A 23,483-nucleotide genomic window follows, 5' to 3' on the forward strand; every position below is an offset into this window, starting at 1 on the left:
GTTTGAACAGTCATACTTGTTAAAAGAGTTAACCCTGTGAGCGCTTGCTGAAAAGCCAGCCTGAGGCTTTTCCACCACATTCCTTGCATTTAATGAACTATGGCTACACAGAGACTTACTGTCATTTGGATATATAATTCCACCACGGTCAGTGAACAACCCAGAGAATCACTATTCATTAATACGGTTATGGGTTTCTTGTTTGTTCTTAAATAAATAATGATGCTTCAAAAATGTAAGGCTGGGGGGGAAAGACCCTGTAAATATGTAAAACAATAGTACACTCATTAAAACTAAAAGTGTTCTAAATAGAAGCATTTCTATTGAATTCAGCAGAATTGCTATCCCAGAATGCTGATCTTCAAAGCCACATGGGGATTTTGTCTGTAAGCTTCCCATTAACTTTGATGTGAAAATTTCTGATGATGATTATGACTGTTTTCCTTTTGTTCAAATGATTCACCTAATTTTTTTAACGGAAGAGTTACCTTCTCTTAAATGTACTTTTCTGACAAGCTCATAACATTAGCCCTCCTTCAGCAAATGTTTAAGATAATTACAGACAGGAGCATTAGAAGCAATGATAGACAGAGCACTACAGTTTCTGCACTTTAGCTGATTTGACATCTGAGAGATCTGTATCAGTGGTGGTGATGTGGGAAGGCAATGCCAAGACAACAGGTTTCACTCAAGGGTATAATTCAGACTACGGCATAAGGAGCAGCTCTTACACCAACTTGCTTGAAGCTTCATCATATCATTCTTGTACCTGCTAACCTGGAGAGGTCCGTCAGTTGTAGCTCCTTTATTCTAGCCCACAGTGTTTATTCTATACCCATAGTAAACACCAGTCAAAGGGGTAAAAAATGGGAGAATTGCAGACTATTTTTGCAGTTAAGGTCCAAAGTTCCTTTTGTTTTTCTTCTGGCTGACCAAATTTGAGTGTATGGTTAAATATTATTTTAAATTACTACCTCTATCTTGCTATTTAGAAGCAGACTTGTACCTTTACAAGTATATTTGCATGTGTATGGATATTGCCCTTTTAAAAGGAAACAGATTCAGTCATACAGTTGTCAGCTCCTACGTTATGTAATTAACCCCAGGCTGTGAGGGTGATTTTGCCCTTTGTTATTCTGAAAGTTAAAAGCCAACCCTAAGCTAACCATGTGGGCTGGGATTCTTCTTACCCTTACTTCATTCATTTATAGATGCAGAGTCATAATTTGCCTCCATGGCCACTGGTCATTTCTAGAGGACAGCTGACTCCTTCTGTCTTGCACCTCCCTCCATGACCAGAAGACTCTGTCTCAGCCGGTGCCTAAACCTTTTCTGTAAAACACAGAGGCAAGTACTTGACTTCTGTGGTTTAACCCCAGACAGCAACTAAGTATCATGAACTGCTCACTCACTTCCTGACACCCCAAGCAAAATGGGGAGGAGAATCTGGAAAAAGGTCAAACCCATCAGTTAAGATAAGAACAATTTAATAACGGAAATAAAATATAATAATAATAATACCAACAACAACTAAATCAACAATTGTAATGAGAAAGAGAAAGGAGAGAGGAATGAAACCCAAAGGGGAAAAAAATCCCATGTGATGCACAACACAACTGTTCACAACATGCTGGCCGATGCCCGGCCAGTCCCCGAGCAGCGATCAGTGGCTCCTAGCCGACTCTCCCTAGTTTATATACTGGGCATGATGTTCTATGGTATGGACAAGCCCTTTGGCTAGTTCAGGTCAGCTGTCCTGGCTACTCTCCCTTCCCGGCTTCTTGTGCACCTGCTCACTGGCAGAGCATGGGAAACTTGAAAAGCCCTTGATTTTGAGCAAGCGCTACTTAGCAACACTGATGTTTTAGTGGGTTATCAACATTATTCTCATATAAAATCCAAAATACAGCATGGTACCAGCTGCTAAGAAGAAAATTTATTCTATCCCACCCAAACATAGGACACTAAGACTGGACCCACATTTTAGATGACTAAAATTAGTGAGATGAATCCTACCATCTAGGTGCATGATCTCTACATAGAAACTTTGTATTGTGTGGAAAAAATGGATACTACAACAAATATCACCCTTGTAAGATCCCAGAATTTCAAAACACAGCCATGTGCCTGATTTTTTTGTCCAAACTGGGCATGAAGTTTAAATATATGCTGAATTTTGAATAATGTCTTCAGCATCAGGCAGACATTTTCAATAAGCATATATAAGTAAATTTTTAAAAACCCCAGAGGCTCCCCTCTTCTGCTAAAACTATTGATTAGGTCTTCAACACCTTCTTGTGAAGCAAAGGACATTATTGTAACAAATACATTCAGCTGAAAGCAAAGACAGTGAGGCTAGATATAATTATATTGGCTCAGAGTCTAAACCCTTGATTTTCAATTGGCAATTAGCTTTTTTTGGCCTTGAGAACGTTAAGTTTCTGGAAAAAGAGAACAACAGCATGGCTTTCCTTATTTAAAAGTTTCAGTCTGTGTTTGATGTGATCATATGAATGTACAGTCTATAGCAAAATTACTGCCTGTGGTAGAAAAGGCTCATTATGAAAGGCATGTAAAAAAGAAATATATCAATATTAATTTGGTATTGTATCCACCAGTGCTTCTTGGATATCAGGGTGCAAGTTAGGTGTGGTCATTCACCTCACATGTTCACACTTTTGGGGATAGCTGAGATATTTAAAAGATCAGTACTCTCTATTCAGCAACTGATGCAAGATTGTTTTTGAATTAAAGACTTCTGTTGATATACAATCTTCTTTCATCATTTTATTCCTCCAGAAAAGAGCGAGTAGCATATGAACATTACACTGATGGATTTTTTGCACACGGTTAAAAAATCTCAGCTTGGAAACTTGGGGAAATAATGTGTGACATTTACGTAAAGTCCGCCTCTACCACAAAACAGTAAAAGCTTTTCTGGCTTTTCACCTCCAATCTGAATTAAAGTCAGGGCAGAGATAAGTTTGAGTAGATGGTATCTTTCATATTTCTTCTTCCCTAGAAGCAGCTGACTAACTCCACCTGGATTATTTGGCAATCCTTAGTGACAGCAGTCCTGGTAGAGAGAACACATAGATGATCATGAGTAAGGCGTTTGAACATGACAGCTTGCACTTACTTCGTAAAAAAAAAAAAAAAAAAAAAAAAAAGGTAGGAAGAAAGAATCTATTCTTTAAAAATGCCTAGTGCTAATGGAATATGCCCCTGTTCCGTCAAACTGAAGCATTCCTTGCACTAAGTCCACATTTTCTTAACTTACACTGGCATAAAGTACTTTACAAAATATCATCTATTTTAAAGTGGTTACCTTCTTTTCTGTTCTCCACTGAAACTTATATAATAACTTCCTGTTAAAGATGAAAGCCAATAGTATCTTTATTCTCCCCATAGGAATATTTCTTTTCTTAATTTGCCAGAAAAAAAATCATGGCTTGGTGTTCTTCTTAAAGCAAGAATGTTTCTGAAAATACATATTAAAATGTAAATTTTTAGGGTTTTCAATAAATGCTGAAATATAGGAAGAAGTATTATCTGATGATATACTCTAAGAATCCCCCCTCCACAACCTTGCTAGGTAGTAACACTGCTGGAAGATTTTTAATATGTGTTTGACTTCATTCATTTTGCAGCAAAAACAGTGACGATGTTCATCTACCAGTGTTCATTTATGGCTTGTTTTTTGTAACCCTGCCTCAGGAATTAGCATTTCCTTAATTCACAAGCGATCCCTTTTGTTACTGCATATTGGATACTTCATAAGTACGTAATATTTGGTTTATTCTGCATTGCTCTAACAGTCCAGCTGATGCTCTAGAAACAGTCATTCACCTGTATATACCAGCCAACGGGCAGCAAACCTCAGCAGACTGCACCCCATGGCCATCAGTCTATGAACCCTTCCTATTTTTTGCTGCCTTAATTTTTGCTTCATTTCCAGTTCCACCACAAACAGTAGTGGAAATTTCCCTACCTTTGTACATGTTTTGTATTAGGCTATTATTTAATAAACCTAAAACCATCAGGATTCTGTACCTGAACTGAAAACCACATTGAAGGGCCATTCTTTCCTTAAACCAAAGGTGAACAGCTTATATACCTGTGGATTATAAAGACTGTTAAACTAGCTACTGGTTCATAATGGTGCTTTTTACTAAAAACCTCGACCCCCTCACAGGCCCCTCTGTGGCCAGCACAGAGACTCTCTGTATGCATTACGGTGTGAAACATGTTCCTGTGTTGCCTTGTGCTCTCAATCTCCCCTTGTCTCTTCCCCGCACTGCTACAGATTGGGACAGGGCAGCCTCAGCCCTTGCTCTGCAGCCCTGACCTTGCTTTTGGCCGCTCCTGCTGCTCTTTGGGATTGAGCCTGGTTTCACAAAAAGTCTCATTTGTCTATAACCTGAGAGCCGTGTTTCGCGTGCCTGCTCCTGCAGGAGGTGCAGTGATCTGGGTGATCTTTTTTACCAGCAAGACCCACAGTCTGAACTTGTCAAAAGACCTAACTCCTTGTGACTCTCCGTCCTGTGAATATTCATTGACAATTAACACATGCTGGTTTCTGTTAGGGTCTGGCTTTAGTATGGGGAATGTATCAGAGTAGGGTCACATAATGGGCAGATCACAGACAGTACTACCCTGTATAGGTGAAACCACCTTGGGACATTGCCTTGACTAAAATGAAGAGAAGATGTTTTCTTTTGTTTTATCTTTTCCTCAAATTTTTGGAAAAAAAGAAAAAGAAAAAAACCCCACCCATGTGGATTATGGAAGGAATTGAGCAGGAAAGGAAAGGAAAAGATAATTCCAATTAGATCATATTTCAAAGACTGAGACAAAGGGGATCTCTACAACAGAAGAACTGATCAGGCAATGTTGTTTCAGAAGTGGGTATTAAGTCCTAGAAATACTCAAGTCAAAGCTAGAAGACCAAGGAGAACAAACGACAAATTGTGGGAGAAAGGTCCTAAACACCTGGCAGGATATACTCAAAATAAGTGGTGAGAAAACTGACAGGAATGTGTATGTGACAGTATTTGCTGCTGTTTGCCTAAACTTTCCCCTTCGCTTAAGGCTATGCGGATCATATGGAAGAGTGCCCAGCAGAGTGGCATGGGAGAGTGCCCTGTTGCAGGGAGCTCAAGCAATGCTCTCCTGGTGGACAGAAATGCTGTAATGGGTTATACTGGCGGGCAGAGGTGATGTAACGGGCCATGGAAGTGACTCAGAGAAGCAAACTGCATTGAGGCAGCAATGTAGTACTGACTCTTGGTGAGAGAAACACCAGCTGTGCAGGTGAGCTCCTTCTTGCCTCTCTGCTCCACCAAACCAATGCAAGTGGGTCCAAGCTCCTGATTCAATGGCTTGAAGAGAGCTGTTCTCATCTTGCGCAGGTTTAAATCAGTGCAGGACCACCGACTTAAAAGAAATTGTTCCTGAATGAATCCAATGCAGGTGAAAAAAAGATTAGTCCATTATTTTGTCCATAGCAAATCATGCCAGTAGAGCCCATGAGAGGCTTTTCGTGCACTTTAACAAACATCTCAATGCTACTTCTTATTGTTGCATTGTCTTCTTCTGCAGTCAGTGGATAAGATGGTAGAATTCCTGCTCCTTTAAGTATTGTGTATAAGTATTGCGTAAAATAATCTTTTCTTGAGGTCCAGAAGGCTTTTTTCCCTGCTGTACTGTACCTGTCTGCGAGGAACTGCTCTCCAGTTCTTAATTTTCAGTATTTGTTAGAAATGCTTTTACATCATCTGGCAAGGTGACAATAGAATAACCCTACCTATGAAGAAAATGTTCTCTTCAAAAGCATTACATAAAATGAAAAAGGAAATAAGCATTAACATAAAGGACTAAAATATATGCTACAGGGTCCTTGATGTGTCTTTTTAGCGTCTGAACATGATGTGAGATAACTATTAAAAAACCCAAATAATATATTCATAGACAGATCACTACAACCTCTTGGGACTTGTCTGATGTAGTTACATATGTATCTAATAGTTGTTCTGCCTTTTCCTGTCTGTTGTATGAGTTAACCGACATTGGTTTTAATGCTGATACTCAAAAGAGCTGTCTTTGCTATTCTTGTTACACTTCCCTGACTTAACTGGTGGGCACGAATACATGAACCAAATACTCAAGGACATACTAGTTCTCTCTGTTGCATCTTATATTGCTCTTTATAAAAAGATAAAATTGATTTTAAGAGACAACATATTGTTACTGTAAAGCTTCATCTCAAAGAATCTCAGTATAGTTTAATGGAGCAACCACAGTTATTTTCTGATAAGGAGCTCCCTTCTGATAAGGACAGGTAATTTTATGGTTTTTCCAACTCCAGACACTCAAAAATCGTGGGTCAAGTCCATCCTCAACACATCCAAAAATAATTAAAAAATGCCAACATAATTTTTCTTTCTTCTTCTTGGTTTTTGAGGCTGTATGTGTGCTCACAGCACACTTTCAAACTATTCTTTTCAGCCAAGAGTATTTTATTGTAGTTTTCAACTAAAAACTGGAATTATGTTTTTGCTCCTCACCTCCAAGAACTGAGGTTTAAGACAATGCATTACAGAGAGGGGGACCCTAGGTAAATTGCAGTAGCTGGGAATGCACATGTAAGAAAACCATGGAAAATGTAACATGTATTTCTGTGCTATAAAATAAAACTGTGGCACCAAGAAAATGATACAAAATTTAAAGAATGAATGTTAGATATTTCAAGCTGATCTTTAGAAGGAATTGTACAAACATTAAAAGTGTCAGTGATTGACTCTTCAATTTAATAAAAGCAGTAAGAAATATGTTCCTTATTTCACTGCCTCTTGCTATTCATACAGATTCTCACTCTGCTGTAGCTCATTTCTTCAATTACAGGATGTACCTTCATTATTGTTGATGTATTTTATTAAACAGTAAGTCTCTTATGTTAATATTCAGAAACTTGTGGTTGCCAGGCATCCTCCTAAAAGAAAAAACCCCTAGAATTTTCTTTTTAATTAAACAGTTGTCTCCAGTAGGAATAGTTGTCATATGCTACTACTGTTACCCAAGGGGTAATGTTTCCAAAGATCATCACAGAATTATCCAATAAGAAATCCCACATCTGTATTTATTGAATCGTATATGAAATACATAAAACCAGTCAAATTGCCAAGTAGACAATTCTCTACTGTGGCCCCCAAAGAAAGGAATTGTATAACAGTACTGAAGAAATTTTTAGGAGTTTCTGCAGTTTCCCATTGTATTCTGGGAAGAAATGAGATAACCATGTTTGTCATTTGTATCATCTGCTCTTATTAATGTAATACTCATCTTTTGCTCTTAGTTTTTCTGTGGTGTCTGTTGCAGACATTGGACTCATCTCATTAACTGGTCTATAATAGTTTGATGAGGAAGTGATGTTATTCGAGAAATCTAGGCAGCTCTTAGTGAGAAGCAGTGGCAAGGGCAGAGTGGGTACTGCCTCTTGCTATGAATCCAGCAGCTGGGGGGTGAGCCATGTGTCCTGTAGTGAGGGCAGCAGTGAGGGCTGACCTCAACTGACCCAGTGTGGAAAGGGGATAATCTGGATTAGGTAACTCAGGGTAACTGAAAGGCGACTGCCCTGTCGCTTGCTTGTGCATCACGGACTACACAGCAGATACTGGCTTACCTTAACCACACCTGATCACTTGTAAAGGCTTAGATGAAGTTGGCAGATCTCAGTGTAATGAATCTGGTCTTGGCCCGTGCCTTTGGGCCATTCGTTAAAAATCTGAAATATGAAACTTGACTGTGAACTTCACAGTGTGCAGAAATTTCCCGTGTACTGACTAAGACAGAACTCATAAAAAATATGCCCAGCTTCACATGTTTGAGCCTGGGAAAATAGATGGAAGATGTTTCACTGTGCTTTCCTCTCTCTTTCCCAGTTCTTTGGCTACTGCAGTAATATGCAATGAAATAATGATCTTACAGAAATATTGTGTATTGAAAAAAAACAACCCCAAAGAATGCTTTTTAACAATGGGATTTGTTATTTAATCAAAGCAAAACTAATGTGATGTTGCCTCCAAAGGTGATTCAGTTAATCCTAAAATAAATACCTAAAACAAGTGGGATCAATTGCCCTCTAGAAATGTCATACTTTTTTGCATTGTCTGCTGAGGGAGCCCAGATGACTAGGTTAGATTATGTGCCTAATTTCTAACAGGCTAAAATTAAGTCCTAAAATTGCTCTAGATGGTTGTGTTATAATGATCAGCTCTTTGATGTCCCACTGCACTCAGTGCAACACTGGCACCAGAAGGAGCCCTGAGTTCAGTTTGATGATAGAAAATGATTCCTACTGTAAACCTACAAAGATCTCTAAATTGTGCAAAATGCTGTAAGACAAACAAACAAACAAAAGCTCCTACCATTTCTTTTGTCTTCAGAAGACTGAAAAGTCTTCAGATTGTCTGTTTTATAAAGCTTTAATAATTGATGCAAGTACATTTAATTGTTCTGGTGCTTCTGTTAATGTTTTTCTCAGCGTTTTACCTGAAAATCACCCTAATGGAGAACTGGGCAGAAAAATGTATTTGGCAGGAAACTGTGGATTGTCAGAGAGCTGTTATCTTGACAAAGAAAACCAAAGAGGAATGGAGGAAAGTATGAGACAGGAACATGAGCTCTTGCTGCTCTTTCACCAGGATTATTATTGTTAGAAAGACCACTTTCCAACACAGCAATGAGGAAAATAGAACTGAAGGTTTGTTCTTGTTTTGACATAAATAAGACAGTACATACCTCTGTAGCTGACAGTGAACATAACAAATGGTCAAAATTTATGTTTTCCTGCATTTTATTTTCCTTTCAGGATTGATTCAAAGTTACCATTCTTTCTCATAATAGCCTAGGAATCACTTGTAACATTTAGCCAAGTAAAGTAAAAAACAAAGTTTAAAATCTTGGCACTAAATTTCATTAAGTTTTCAGAAGACATCAGAGAATGCATACAATCTAACCTCAAAATGCATTCTAATTAAATATTTTTCTGTACAGAATATGACATATCACCATATACTTATCTTAGTACACCTTCCTCAGATGCACAAATACTTCTAGTTATGACTAGTGTAATAAGATTATTTTTGGATTACAGCAACAAGAAGGATAATTATTTGATATTGATAAGGAAAATGTATGGATTTATGAATAATAAATCAGAACATTAAACAGGATTTTTAAATAAATTAATAAATATCCTTTATTATTTTTTAAATTTCTATTTCTTTAAGAAGACTTTCATATTTGTTCTGTCTCATCATAATAGGTTTATCTGCCACATCTGTCCCTGAACTTTTAATAACTTTTGATCTTTTTGACTGATTTCAGACTAATTTGACAGAGAGGAGGAAATTTCATCAAGAAATTCTTAAGTACACCATAAATGCCTAGCTGGAGAGAGGAAAATGTGTTCTAATGAAAGCAAAATTACCATAGGAATTTATATCTGATTAGGTACCAAATAATTAAACCAGGAAAGAGCCCTTAGAAGTCCACTGATACATGGAAGAACTCAGTCAAATTTGGCCCCTTCTTGATATCAGATTCAATTAATGATGATAATGATGAGCTCTGAGAAGAAAAACCCTTGATTAGTCCCAGTGCTTATGGAACAAGGTCTTTGTTTTCTCAAAGTCTGTATGTGCTTACACCCTGATAAGAAGAGAGTCAAGGCAAATTCATTTCAGTTCCCCTAGCTGAAGATGCCATATGATCTCGCCTTTAAACTGTCACCGACTATGCAGTTTCAAACACCTCTCTTGATCAAAGCCAGGTTTTTAAATTAGTTTTTCTTGCTTGAAGAAAGTTTTCATTTTTCTTAACTATGTTGTGTTAGAAGTGCTGAAATTAAGTGAGATGAGCTTTGAAGGCTCTTAAACCTTCACAAGATTCCACTGGATTCTACACATGCCTCAAACGTAATGGCACAAGATACACAACAAGTCTGATTGGTTATTTACAGATCTTGTCTTGTTTTAAGCTTTACAAATTTAGGAGCTAAAAGTGGTCTTGACTGTGTCTTGCAAGTCATTAGTACAGAATATGCAAAAGCTCCATTCTTCTCAGATCATAGAAGACTACAGATGGCACTTACTCCTAGATTCCTAACTTTTTATCTGCTAAGCAAAGACCATCTATCCACCTGGTTATGAGTGACAGAGGAAGATAATTTAAATGAGCTTGGCACCCATGATGTGAGCCACCTAGCACTTGTGTGGATTTGCAATGGAGATTAATGCCTGTTTAATGCAGACAAAAGAAAAATGAGACACTGTAGCTGAAGTGCCAGGGATTAAAGCACCAAAAATTGGGTGCAACAGTCAAAATCTTCTTAAATTAATTCAACCTGAATGAGTACAGCCATTTGTGGGTAAGGTGTGCTAACCTCAACATTTGAATTAATTTTTACTTCTTCATTCATCCCTGCTTCAACTAATAAGGGAAATGTGAAAATGCTTTTGAAAGTATCAGAACATTTTGCCTAATTTTACTTACTATAGTGAAAAGCTGACAAAAGTCATAATAGAATCTGAAACCATTTACTATACATTCTGTAAAATCTAGATTTCCTGTGAATGAGAATAAAAATGGCTCAAATATGTACATCTGAGCTGAGAAGGACAGGAAACAAATGGATAAATGTGTGTTTTGCTTACTTTAATTACATGGCCACACATACCTATATTTCATATATTTTGTTTATTAATATTTTTAAAATCAGTTTTTGATATTATACACATATACTTTTAATACACAGTAAGATCTTATTTTTAAAAATGTTAACACATAATTTTATTTTATATATTATTTACATGTTTATATATATTTAAATAACATTACAAGATTATTTAATATAATAAGAATTTATAAACATAATACATACATACCTCAAGCACTTTTGGCAGTCTTTAACTGGAGCACTGATGGTGAAGTACCTTACTATCTATTCCTTGATATTATTGATACTGTTAATTAGGTGTTGTCTGTTTCCCTCTGAGACAACACCACTTCTGCAGAGGAAACAACATTCCTTATCTCCTAATAGCTTTTGGTGGAGCCAAGCATGTACAGCAAACTCCAAAAGAACACTTCGGGTTAGCGAAGACAGTTTGTAAGGAACTTGTAGAAAAAGGCTTGGATTAAATACCTGGAGGAAGCCACATTTTTTTTTGCTCAATGCTTCAGTAGCAGTAGTTGGAACATCCTTGTAAATAAGTAATAAAGAGACTAGGTTTTTTAGAAGCACACAGCCCTTTCATGTCACAACCCAACATATGTGAAACATGGTGGCAAGGAGGAAAACTAGTCAGAATGACAACAAAAAAAAGTGAGTGCAGTCAGTAGCAAAACAAACCAGCACTTAGAATCTGAGTAGGCGACTCATATGATACGAAATGAGATAATTAACAGAAATAAAGCCCCAAACTGAAGAAAGTGGAAAAACTGTTTAAATTCTGTCACCTCAAATTGAAAGAGTGTCTGTGGTGACTGTTTATCAGAAAGCAGAAAGCAATACAAGTGATAGTGTTGAGAAACTTGTTATATGTCACTTTGCATTAAAAATTGCCTAATTTTTGGCAGGGGTTTATCATGGAACTTGTGCCTCCAGGCTTTGGGAGAGATTGGTCAGAGAAACAAATTTCAACCTCAAAAATAATCTGCAAATAACTAATATAAGTGAAATATTCAGAGAAAAAGGCAGAATAAACTTGGATGTTCAAAATTAAGGAATTCACAGGGCAGGACAGAGGGAGAAAAATGAGGAAAGCAGGCAGTCCAGAGCAGCATGTATTCTGCAGAAACTAACATAGAAGTCTGAAGGAAGATAAACCAGCTTCTGGACAAAAATACTAAAGAACAAAAAATCCCACCTTCTTTTTACCCAGTTAATTGTGCAGCTTCTTCAGGAGGAAGAAGGTAACCGAGGAGGACAAAACTGCTTCTGGAGGGAAGGCTACTTGTGATGCGATTTGCACACCCATTGCCAGACAGCTGCTGTGCTTGCTGTGGTGCAAAAGGAAAGAACTGTCTTAGGTGTTGCCTGGCAATGACTTTATGTTAATTTTTTTTCATTGAGGAAAAAGATGAAATGAGTGAAAAAGTTTTAAATAGTTATTTTTCTGATGAGTGCAATGAAAGAAAGGAAAAAAGGTGAAAATGTGGTTTTGAAGAAACAGCAGTTTTGGGAGAAGAACAAGTCACGCTATAGCCAGCATGAAAAAAAACATCAATAAGCACAGACATATCTGAAGCTTTGGAAGATAAGTTCAACAACTACTGATCTGAAAAATAACTTCTGCTAACTGTTGCAGGCATGATAAAATTTGAGAAAGTACAAGCGGAATTATAAAGGGGACACAGGTTCAGTTAAGATCCCATATATTTCACAAAAATTATGATGAGTCTACAAATCCATTAGCAGTAGTGGTTATGTGTCCTTACTCTGTACAGAGCCAAGCATGGTCTTTTGTGCTTAATAGTTTGCAACAATGGTAATATAGTACATTCTAAAAGGATTTTTGCTTTCAATTGCATTTTTTTTTTACAAGACTTGAACAACCAAAGTGATAGTTCAATGTTTGAAAGAGTTTAATTTTGTTTCTCTAGATATAGAGAAATGCCACTTAATAGCAGAATGGAGACATTAACTGAAAAGTAGTGCATGGAAATCAGCAAGAGGGATGACAACAAGTTCCTGTCTTAGAATCACACCTCTAGCTAAGCATATTATTTTGTATATATCATGCACACATAGACACACATTTTAAGAGTTCAACTAGCTTTCTGTTTCAAACAGTAACTGGTAAAGTTACTTAACATTCTTACTTTTGGAGCATTAGGTTGTAAGGTAGGCTCTTAAGGTTTGGGTTTGGTTTGTGGTTTTTTTTTTTTTTTTTTTTTTTTTAATATAAGGATGTTCTTGTAAATTCCACATCTTTGCAGTTTACAGGTTTATTTTAAGACGGCAACTGCCAGCAGCCTTGTTCATCCCACTGTGTTTATCCCATAACATATCTTTTTGTTTCTCCACGAATTAAATTATAATTCATAATTCTATCTCTGAATTAGCTTCCCACAGAGACGCTTATTATAACAAATGCAGTTGTTACAACTCATTTTAACAATTTAGTCTGTAACTTGGCAGAAAGTACTTTATGTTTTTTCTGTTAGTGAACAGAACTTATTTTTGAAGGGAGTTTAAATGTTTATACGTACTGCATGCTGACTGCCTGATAAAGTTTTGCATCTCTGCCATTACAGTACATTAAGAATGTACAAATGCAGCAAACAGGAATGTTAGCAGCAGACCTGAATGTGAATTTGAAAGAACTAATACTGAAGAGAAAAAAAATAACACCTTTGTGGAAAAAAACCCTAGAATTATGTTGATGTCTTAGTGTATGTGGAAATGTATTCTAATAAATACTGAGATTTCAAAGAAAAACTCCTGCCAGAATGTTGAAAAACTGTCTTATTATGGCATACAGTGCTTTCCCTGCAGGCAATTCTGAGTGATATGGCAGATATTAGGCTTTATTTATAGATACATAGGTAGACAGACTAATATATCTGTATTTTAAGCTATTTAAGACTGGAAATTATTAAAATGGATAATGTGTGTTTTCTGTCTCTCAGCGTACCCCTAAGCTGTCAGGGAACAGCCAGGCACCAGAAGGCTGCCCTGGGGCTGGGGGGCTTGGGGGGGGAGGGGGGCAGTGCCATGCTGTTGCCAGCAAGGGTGCAGCCCTGCACAAAATGAGCAGGGCAGGGGTGGTGGCAATGGCTGGGGACAGCCACGGCCTGGCTGTCATCCTCGTGCCACTCTTTCCCAGGAGATGGTGCAGGGCTGCTTGGAGGTACCATCTCAGGACATGCACAGCCAGCCTCCTAGGTGCAGGAGGAGGCTGCAGAGCCTGTTGGGGTGCTCGGAGTCCTAACACACTCCGTCTGTCTCTTTTGTCTTTCCCCACTTCTCTCGCTTCTAGTTTTCACAAGGCAGTGGTTTTTGGGTTTGGTGGTTTTTTTTTTTTTTTTCTTCTTTTCTGTATAACTCATACACAACACTTTTCTTGCTGAACCTCTGTTTTGGCTTAAAGAAAAGTAGGTATCACGGAACTGTGTTTTTCTTTGTCAATACTACATTTCTCAGTAATTTCCATCATCTATGCTGGCATACTTGGGTTAAAAAAATGCTTTGGAATATTCTTTTTGAGGAGCTAAAATGCCTTGTGAAGAGACAAGCATCAGGCATTTATGTGTCACTGCACTTCTGTGAACAAACAAGAGCTTGTCGCCGTGCCTGGCACCGAAGCCCCAAAAGTCAGAATAATTTCCATTCCTTTTTTGCATTCTTTAATTCTTTGCTCATGTAGTCGGTTGAAAAAAGATTGATATGGATGAAGCAAATTCATGGCTTTTAGATCCTCAAATTGCTCTCTTAGGAACAGAAAAATTGATATTACTTGTTAGTTCATAAATCTGTCAATGCTATGACATTATTTTTAAAGCAAGGATTACACAATGCCACCTTGATCATACCATGCTTCTGTTTTTCTGGACAAAAGTATTGGCAGTCTTCATCAGCAGAAAGCCCATGTATCTAGGTGTCTTTACCCAAAATTGTTCATGCCATTTGGACAGAAATATTCCAACAACTAAAAAAATTCATTGAGTGATACCTTTTGACATTCTAGTGAAAAGTACATTTTAATTACCTTATTAATTTTTGCTCTGATACTGCCACAGGTGATCACTTGAAGGAGATTTTATTAAAGTCTGAGTAATTTCATCAAAGGTTTATTTAACCCAACACAAGTAATCTAGATTAATCTCTGTGGCCTATGATGGAAAAAAATTTCTCAAGGCTCTCTGGAATACAATGTATAACAGAGTCCAAAGAGCACAAAAGTCTGTCAGTCCAAACACATACACATGCCATAAAAACAGAATTCTTTTACTGTAAATAACTTGCTGAGTTCACCCAGCTTGAATCTGCTCTTATGGAAGTCATAGCAATAAAAGCTAGGAAATAGCTAGTTTTTCAGGAACTTTAAGCCATCACTCATCTGAAAATCTGACAGTCCATGGGAGGGGAGGTTGGGTGTGGAAAATTTAATTGCAGCCATATCGCTACTCATGACATTAAAAGTTCTTTTTAACATCATTTAAATCATCGCCTGACAGCAATCTAGTATGTTTCCCCTCTGCTCTCTAGGAATAGCTGGTTTCCATTTTAGACTATTTCATTCAGTTAGGCTGCGCAAAAAGTAGGACACCAGACAATAGAAACACTTTTCTTTTCAGGAATGAACTCTCAGTACATTTTGAAGAGATCAATGGCCAAGGGACCTAAAGTTAATTACGTTATAGAATCTGAAATTCTGCTTCCCAATTCCAGCATCCAATGTTTTTTATTTATTGTTTATTTAATACTCAGAATTAGACTGAATGTCATATGTTCATGTGAAAGGTTCATACTGTTACTTAAATGAATTGCTTCTTAAAGTGCACTGATTGTGAAATCACATCACTGTATCTCCAAGTAGCTAAAATAGAAGCCGCTAGCTGGGCAGAAAAAGATACGTTATTTTAGACAAGACAGAAATGTTAATTAAGAATCTTACATGTTGAGAGGAAAAATCCTCGTGTCCTACCCCTCTGACCAGGAGCAATTGCCCTGACAGATATTTGAAAATTTTACCCAGAAACAGCATTTTACTAAGCAGAAAAATTTTAATATCTCTCTCAATTTCCTTTCCAGGTATTAGGGGTTATTATATAGAAAATTAAATGGCATATTGCCTAAAAGTACTGAAAATCCAATCTCAATATATACAAAATCACAAAAACAATGCATGCCAAATAAGTTATGCAAGTAGCTGTCTGGCTAAATTTCTCATAGCCTGAGCTGATTGTGTCCCAAGTTGTTTTCCAAATGGATATAATCTGGGGAGGAAACTAGATCTTCTGCTCATGATAGATGGCAGTCATTTGCCTATTACTTTTATTAGTATTAAATAAATCCTTTGAAGTTTATGCCTTAAAATGTCCTTGTTCTTGCTTTTAGATCCATATTACTTCAACTCAAGGTCAAAAGGAAAATGTGATTCTTATAACAATAATTTTCCTGATTGACTGAGATATTGGTTTTCCCATAGCTATTTGAAGGTATCACATTTATATATATATATATGTATACACACACACACACACACATATATATGTATTTGTATATAAACATACATACACACAGATGCAGAAACTAGGAAGCTTTTTAAAAGTAAAGGGACTGGGTTTGTAATCAGTTTCTACTAAGGATCAACAAGAATTTGGCAGCTGAAATCCAGTTTGTACCCTTGAAAACTCTTCTCCATAAAGATCATCTTCAGAGTTAATATCCAATAGAATAATCCTGTAGCCTCATTGATGGAAAAGGATTGAGGTCCTGCTTCAGTACTTATGCAAAACACCTTCTTACTGGAAAAGAGAAATTAAAAAAATCATGTTCCATTTGCTGTATTTTCTCTTTTCTAAATGTAACAATAATATCTTTATCATTGATGTTTGTGTCCTAATTTTGTCCTAATTACAGTAGCACATATTAAAACGTATAATACATGAGAAATCAGGGCAAAAACATGACTGTTAGATCATGGCTCTCTTAACATTTTTTGGAAGAAGAGAGAAGGGGGAAGCTTAATAAATTATTATTGTACTCTAAGACTAAAAAGTAAAATTACAAAAAAAAAAGTAAAAAGTAAAAAAAAAAGGAGTAGATAAGAAGTCAATCTGTTGTTTTCAATAGCAAATCACTACAAATTGCATTTCCTAATGAAAATATAATACAATTTGTAATAATTTTGTGAGAACCGCAGAAGTGTTTAACAACAAAATATCTTTGCTAAAATATCTTGGATTTCAGCTGGAAAATAAGCAATTCTATTTTTCTGAAAAGGGAGGCAGTTCTTATCTGATGCCTTCAACTACTAATTCTTTGATACTGAAACCTCAAAAAATCTTTTCTTCCCAAAGACAACATTCCGCAGTTGCCCAAGGTCAAAATGGCTCCTGTCTATGCCACAGACTGTCCTCACACTCTTTTTCAGTCCTTCTGTACGTACGTGACATTGTCTATCTGTCCAAATCCTCTGTTTCATGCCACCTCCTCTCTTTTACCTTGATCTATTCTGCCCTTAGTCCTCTAGGATTCATTTTTTCAAGCCTTTGAAATTCTCCCTTCTGTAGTTTCTCACTGCTGTTTTCCTATCACTCCTCCCTAGTTCTCCCATCTTTTCTATCCCTTCTCTAAAACCAAACCAAGTCCTGGTACCCTAGTATATGGACTCCTGTATCCACCCACACATTCTTCCTGTCCCTGCTTCCCACTTTTGCATACAAAACTGCTGTTGCCTGCAACCTACCACTGTCATGCTTCAACCCATGTTGATGATTCCACATTTCTTGCTATGTCCTTACTTCATTTCAAGCATGTACAAACTGTCTTGGTCTCTCCAGTTCCTGGGTCTTCAATTTCCACTGGAATTTCCTTATCTGGCACTGAATCGGCACTTGTTTTCTCTTATGGAAAGCGGTATTTTTATCATACGGCTTTGTTTATCATAGTTTCTTCATATAACCTCCAGTTTCTTTCCCTACTTGTAATTTCTCCTGTTGCAGAACAGCTCAGTTTTCTTTTCTGTTTTCCTTTGCTCCAAGCTGCTAACTAGGCCAGACTAATCCCACCTAATTTTAGCTGTCTAAAAGCTAGCATGCAGCCTGAGCTGTTCATCCTATGGTTTTAGTTCTGAAGTTAAGAAAGAAAGATAGGCAGTTTCAGAGACTGATTCACATCACTTATGTATCTCAGGATGGGAGGATATAAACTGCAGAGGTGATTACTCTTCTGTATTAACTGTCAGAGGAATATATACAGCTAGACCATATTACACAATTGTTTTTTCATGGTTAAAATTAATCCTCTTAATATATATTCCATTGTAATTTCATCCCCTAACTTTTGCCTTATGATCTCCCACAATTATTCCACAGCTCTATATAACAATTTTCAATTTCTCTATTACAAAATTTAAAGGATTTTAAAGAAATTAATGACTCATTTCTCACAAATAAAATTCTGTTTCTCATAATATAGTCTGTTATCTTTTTTATTTTAACATTATTGAAAAGACTTCTTGTTGTATTACCTCACTGTTATTGAGTTGGTCAGGATAGTTGAAAAGTATATCTGTTCCTTAATGAGGATGATTTTAATTCAGCTTTGAATACACAGTTGTTAACTAGGAATGAAAAGTAGCCACTATTAATAGAAGAGGCTGGACAAATCAGACTAGTAGTTGGCACAAATTTACAGCAGTTCAGATTGAGAAAAAAAAAAAAAGAAAAAGAAAAAGAAGGGAATCTAGCTGTTTTAGACATGACAAAAAAATATCCCTCAAACCACAGAAAAATCAGTTTGCTGAGTATGTTAGATGTCTACAGACAAGAAACTTGAAGTATAAATAATTAGATCTAGAAGCTTGAATATTTTATCAACAGTATGACTTATCTGGCATAATGCACAGTTCATGGTGTAATACACATGCATAGTTCATAATACACAATTTGTATTTATCAATGTTAACAAATTTAAGAAAATGAAATAATAAGTATAGTACATATAAATGGATATTCTATATTTATTAATATTGGTCTAAAAATTGAACCACATAACATTTTAAACCAATACAATCAATATTTATATTAATATAAAAAGTCAGAAACTAAAAATGGGAAGATGTGCTTTCATCCAGCTCAGAGACACATATTTGCTCTGAAGTCCAGAATGTTGTTAAAGCCAAATACAGCTGATGCATAACAGCAAAAGATGACAAGTATATTGTACTAAGGATTATGGTGATTCAAGCCAAGTGAGCCAAGGTGGAGATAACTTTTTGTAAAGATGGAGCAAAATTCTCTGAATCAGAAGACTAAGTGGTTTTGTAGGAATGTTAAATAGGCATGTGTTAGAAGAGGAATTTAAAACCCATTCAGTATACGCATGGAATGAGCTGAGGGTTTTATAGAGAAAGTAAATGATGCTATAGAAGAGTGTTTTCTTCTCCTCACTACAGAGTAACTGAAAAAGACTGAATGCAACTTAAGCGATGGTGATCCTAAATCACTGAAGTAGGAAGAAAAATAATGAAAAACTGATAAACCCAGAAGATTTAAGAAGACAGATTTCAATAAACTCTGGAGAAGTGGAAACTAATAACCCCTCAGAGAAAGTCCAAGGCAAAAACAAGTAAATGAGACCTGATATTTTCTTAAGGAAATAATGTTAAGTATAATTCCCAGCTACATTTTAGGAACTGGATTAAGGAGTCCCAGTATTGAAGATGTGGGTTTTTTAGATCTTGTGAAGTATGACTGAGGTTCCACAAGACAGGTAAAGGGCAAACAGATCCACCTTTTTCTTTTTAATTAGCACAACTAGTTTTGAGTTTCTGCACTCTGTTACTGCATACATATAACATATAGTGCCCAGAAAGACAACTACATCTCCCATTGGACAATATGACATATTAACATAAAATACATCAAAAGTGATAATGTATTTACGTATGTGAATTAATGGTTTTGTTCATTTCCTAATATTTACTGATCTACTTTCCAATACTATCAGTACAACTGATACAATAGAGCGTCTTCTGATTTTCTAGATAAATTAGCCATCAACAGACAAGAGAAAATCAGACCTTTTTTATTCACCAGTAATATATACTTCCAGAAGAAGATCAAAGTAGAGAGAGAAAGTTTATTGGGCTAATTTAGTTGTGAAAGAAATTGCTATTCTCAGCATTGTCTTTCTTACACTTTATGAACAAAAGCACTTGGAGGAGACAAATGCGGAGATCTTTGAATGCAAAGCAAAATATGAGCATGGAAATTCCTTGCCTGTTAATGCAAGAAGTAAAGCATTTTGACTACAATCCACTGAAAGACAACTGGGAGGGACACACACATTTATATAGTAAACCAGAACAACTGAAAGAAATAATATAGATAGCCTAATAAAAGTTTGTATTCCTGCCAAGAAATACGTGTTCATGCCAAACATGTTCTGGAGCACAGCTGCCAAAAAAACCCTGAAAGCATTATGAAACACACTAAATCTATACATAAAGGAGGCTTAGAGAAGAAAAAAAAATGTTTATTCTTAAGATTCAAGTATATGAAATCATTATGGTTATTTTATGCACAATAAGCAAAGCTCTGAGCATGCTGCCAAGCATTCAATGATGCATTCATGTGGGTTAAGAAGCATGTTGGTCTTAAATTCAGGAAAAAGGCTCAAAAAATCTGTATCTAATTGAGTGTCTGAGATATGCTAAACATCCAAATTGACACAAAAACTTGCATATGTTGCTGGACAGCTCAGTCAGCTCTTGATGAAGGTCATTGAAGGTGCACAGAGCAGGCATCCTGGGTGCTGTCTTGAAGAAGATGAAAAGTGGATTTCCATGTGGCTTACAAATGAGAACCTCTGTAAGGAAGCTGGAGGCCCTTAAGAATCCTTCCTATTCTGCCATTTCCAAAACAGTACTTTCACCACCACATCCTGGGGTTCAGATCACAAATTTTTAGCTTTCCTCTTGAAGTTAGTCTGTTGAGGGGTAAAATAAAAATCAAGACTCAGGGATCCAGGAGGAAAAGTGGAAACCAAAGGCCAGTGACAAAGCATGATTGGGAGATGGAGCTGCCATCTTCTGAGAAGAGACTGAAGGTCAGGGGCTCTGCTTCAGAGCAGAGAAAGATGAGGGATGACAGACTGAGGTCTAAAATTCATGAAGGCAGAGGGTAAGGTGAATTCAAAACTGTCATTTACCAAATCCCATAATACTGGAAACAGAGGGCGCTCGATGACACTGGTAGGAAGTGAGATTAAAATAGCTGAAAGTACTTTGCACAGCAGGTATCAAACTTTTGGAACTTGCTGCCACAGGAGGTTTTTTTATGTTCATCCATGAAAAAGGATTTCAGACATATTCTCCTTCCTCCTCCTTGTGGGCTGCCTAAAACCTTAGTGCTCAGACCACTTATGACACTTGATGCAGGAGCCTAGACCTTCCTCTGTCTGATTGCTACACTGCATCTTCAGCTCTTACCTAGACATAAAATCAGCAACCAGGAGTATGCTCTTAACTTTGTAGCATTACAGCACCACCTACCACAGTGCCTGACAATTGTTTTTCAGTATCTGCCTCCTTCCCTATGAAGATACACAAGCAGGCACATTAATTTGTTTTCCAGGAAAGCAATTTAGTTTACACAGCATTCACAAGTTTCCCTGTGGAATAGGATGTAAGAAATATGCTTGCGGCGCTTGGAAAAAAGAGAGGTAAATCACAAATATGTGTGAAAGGTTATTGCAGGTTGAGTCCAAATCAGTTTGCCTCACACAGGGCACCAATTGTCACAGCACAAACAACAAAAAGGCTTTACTGTGAATCAGATTCTACTGTCCACACTGTTTGGTTCCTCCCAAGGCCAAACCACACTGCTCCTTGTCTCTGCTAAGTCCAGCTTCTTCCTTCTCCAAACTCCTTCTCCCTCCAGACCTCCCACCCCCAGACTCCTCAGGGCTATTTAACTACTTAGCAGGAACGAGCTACAGCTGCACATCGTCCATGTCAATCAACATGGCCTTTGAAGCAAGGCCACAGCTGCATGTTATCAATGTCAATCAACCCACTGCCTTCATTCCTCTACAAAAGGTGGCTTACTATGGGTGGCAGGAGAGGAAATTGGCTGAAATTGTGATTTGCAAGCTGGTCATTTTAGTAATGGTACTCTTTCAGGTTACTGCAAGACTAAAGGGGAGTTCCTTTTCTAACATTAATAAAGCATGAACTTCTAAGCATAAAACCTTCTGCTTTTGATGGGCTGTGAAGTTTATGATTAACTTGTGTCATTACTTCTCCCTTTATCACAATATCCAATGAAGAGAGAATATAGTTTTGATTTTCTTTTTTGTCTGCAAGCAGGAAAGGAAAAGTGACCTCTGAAGAGATATTTATTTTTTTTTTTGTCCATTATTGCTGATTCTATACATACAATTCTGTGAGGCAGTCCCAAGCTGAAGAAATTTATATTTGTTTTCACAAAACAAGGAATTTTCCTTATTCATATAACTTTTTTTGCAATTAATCATTGTATCACAATTTTAATTATGATTTTCAATTGTTGCTATGATCAAGCATCTTGGAGTTAGGGTCAATAATAAACATCAGAATAAAAATATTTATGATGGTGGTATCACAACACCTTAAATTTCATTTTCAATTTTAATCAGCCCTTTGATAAAATCTACATTGATTTTAATGGCTGAAAAAGGGCAGAGAGAGGACTTAAGTATTCTGCACAGTAAAGAAATAATTAAGCAATAATGAAAATAGTATGATCAAAACTAGTAGTTTGTTCTTCTACAAAACCTGGCTAGTATCATGGTGTTGGCTCACTTCATTTCCAGCTGCTAGATTTCACTAAAAGAAGCTAAAAATAAATTCAATACTTTCCTAAAATGCCTTTCCCATGTAAGCAAGTGCTGCAGTTGCCATAGGGATGTTATAACATCACGAATGGGAAGCAGTTCACATAGTGGTAAATAAGCACATTGGTGGGCAAGTTGTCCATTTGAGCATGTCTCTAAGAAGAAATCTCTCAGACTATATTTTTTGAGGAGGGGAGGTTAAAAAACACACACACACACACAAGGACCACTGCTTTAGTCTGCAATAGTGCAAATCACTGAAGTACGTTTCCACAGATGTGGGCATAAATGCATATGAAAGATATACTACCTATGCTGAGTGCTGTAGCACCTAACTTGTAGGTCCTACATCTTCCATTAAAAAGGAATAAAAATGTTTAAGATATCTGTAAATTCTGTGAAAACAAAAACATCGTTGTGTTCTTGCGTTTACCATTTGTTCAGTAAGCCTGGAGCTGTCCAGCCTGTCCTGATTTTCCCTTCTCCTTTGTAACACATTGAGTGACTGAATTCTGGTAGTATGTTTTTTGCTTTCTACTATCCATTTGTTTTGAAAGTCAATACAAATAAACACAAAGATGCCTAACAAACCAATGGACTTCCTTTCCAAGGTTTCTTCATAATGTTCTACAAATTTCAAAGGTCAGATGATATAAATAAACAGTGACTTCACTGAAGTTGATACTACTGTCCTGATTTACAGCAAGTAGTAATCTAGCCCCAGCACTCAAGCTTTTCATTCTGTGCTCAACCCAGAATAGAAAGCAAATGGTTGGATAATAAATACCATAGAAACAAGGAAAAAAAAAAAAACAAAAAAAAAACAAAAACAAAAAAAACCAAAAAAAACCCAAAAAAAAACCAGCTCCCA

General features: G+C 36.7%; 1 long non-coding RNA gene across 3 annotated transcripts in view; it reads left to right on the top strand.

The window, feature by feature from the left end:
• Positions 1–23,483, top strand: part of LOC308065429 — a 98,105-nt gene that overhangs the window by 68,651 nt on the left and 5,971 nt on the right. The window contains exon 2 of one of the 3 annotated variants that reach the window (XR_013928765.1): positions 1–3,780. This exon is cut by the window's left edge and continues 27,340 nt beyond it. The exons of 1 other annotated variant lie outside the window; for it this stretch is intronic. This is a non-coding gene — a long non-coding RNA (uncharacterized lncRNA). Of the gene's footprint in view, positions 23,463–23,483 lie in introns of those variants that run through there. One more of the 3 variants, XR_013928767.1, reaches the window with a different exon arrangement.

This window comes from Falco punctatus (genome assembly GCF_963210335.1).
Source record: "Falco punctatus genome assembly, chromosome: 6".
Classification (NCBI taxonomy): Eukaryota; Metazoa; Chordata; class Aves; order Falconiformes; family Falconidae; genus Falco; species Falco punctatus.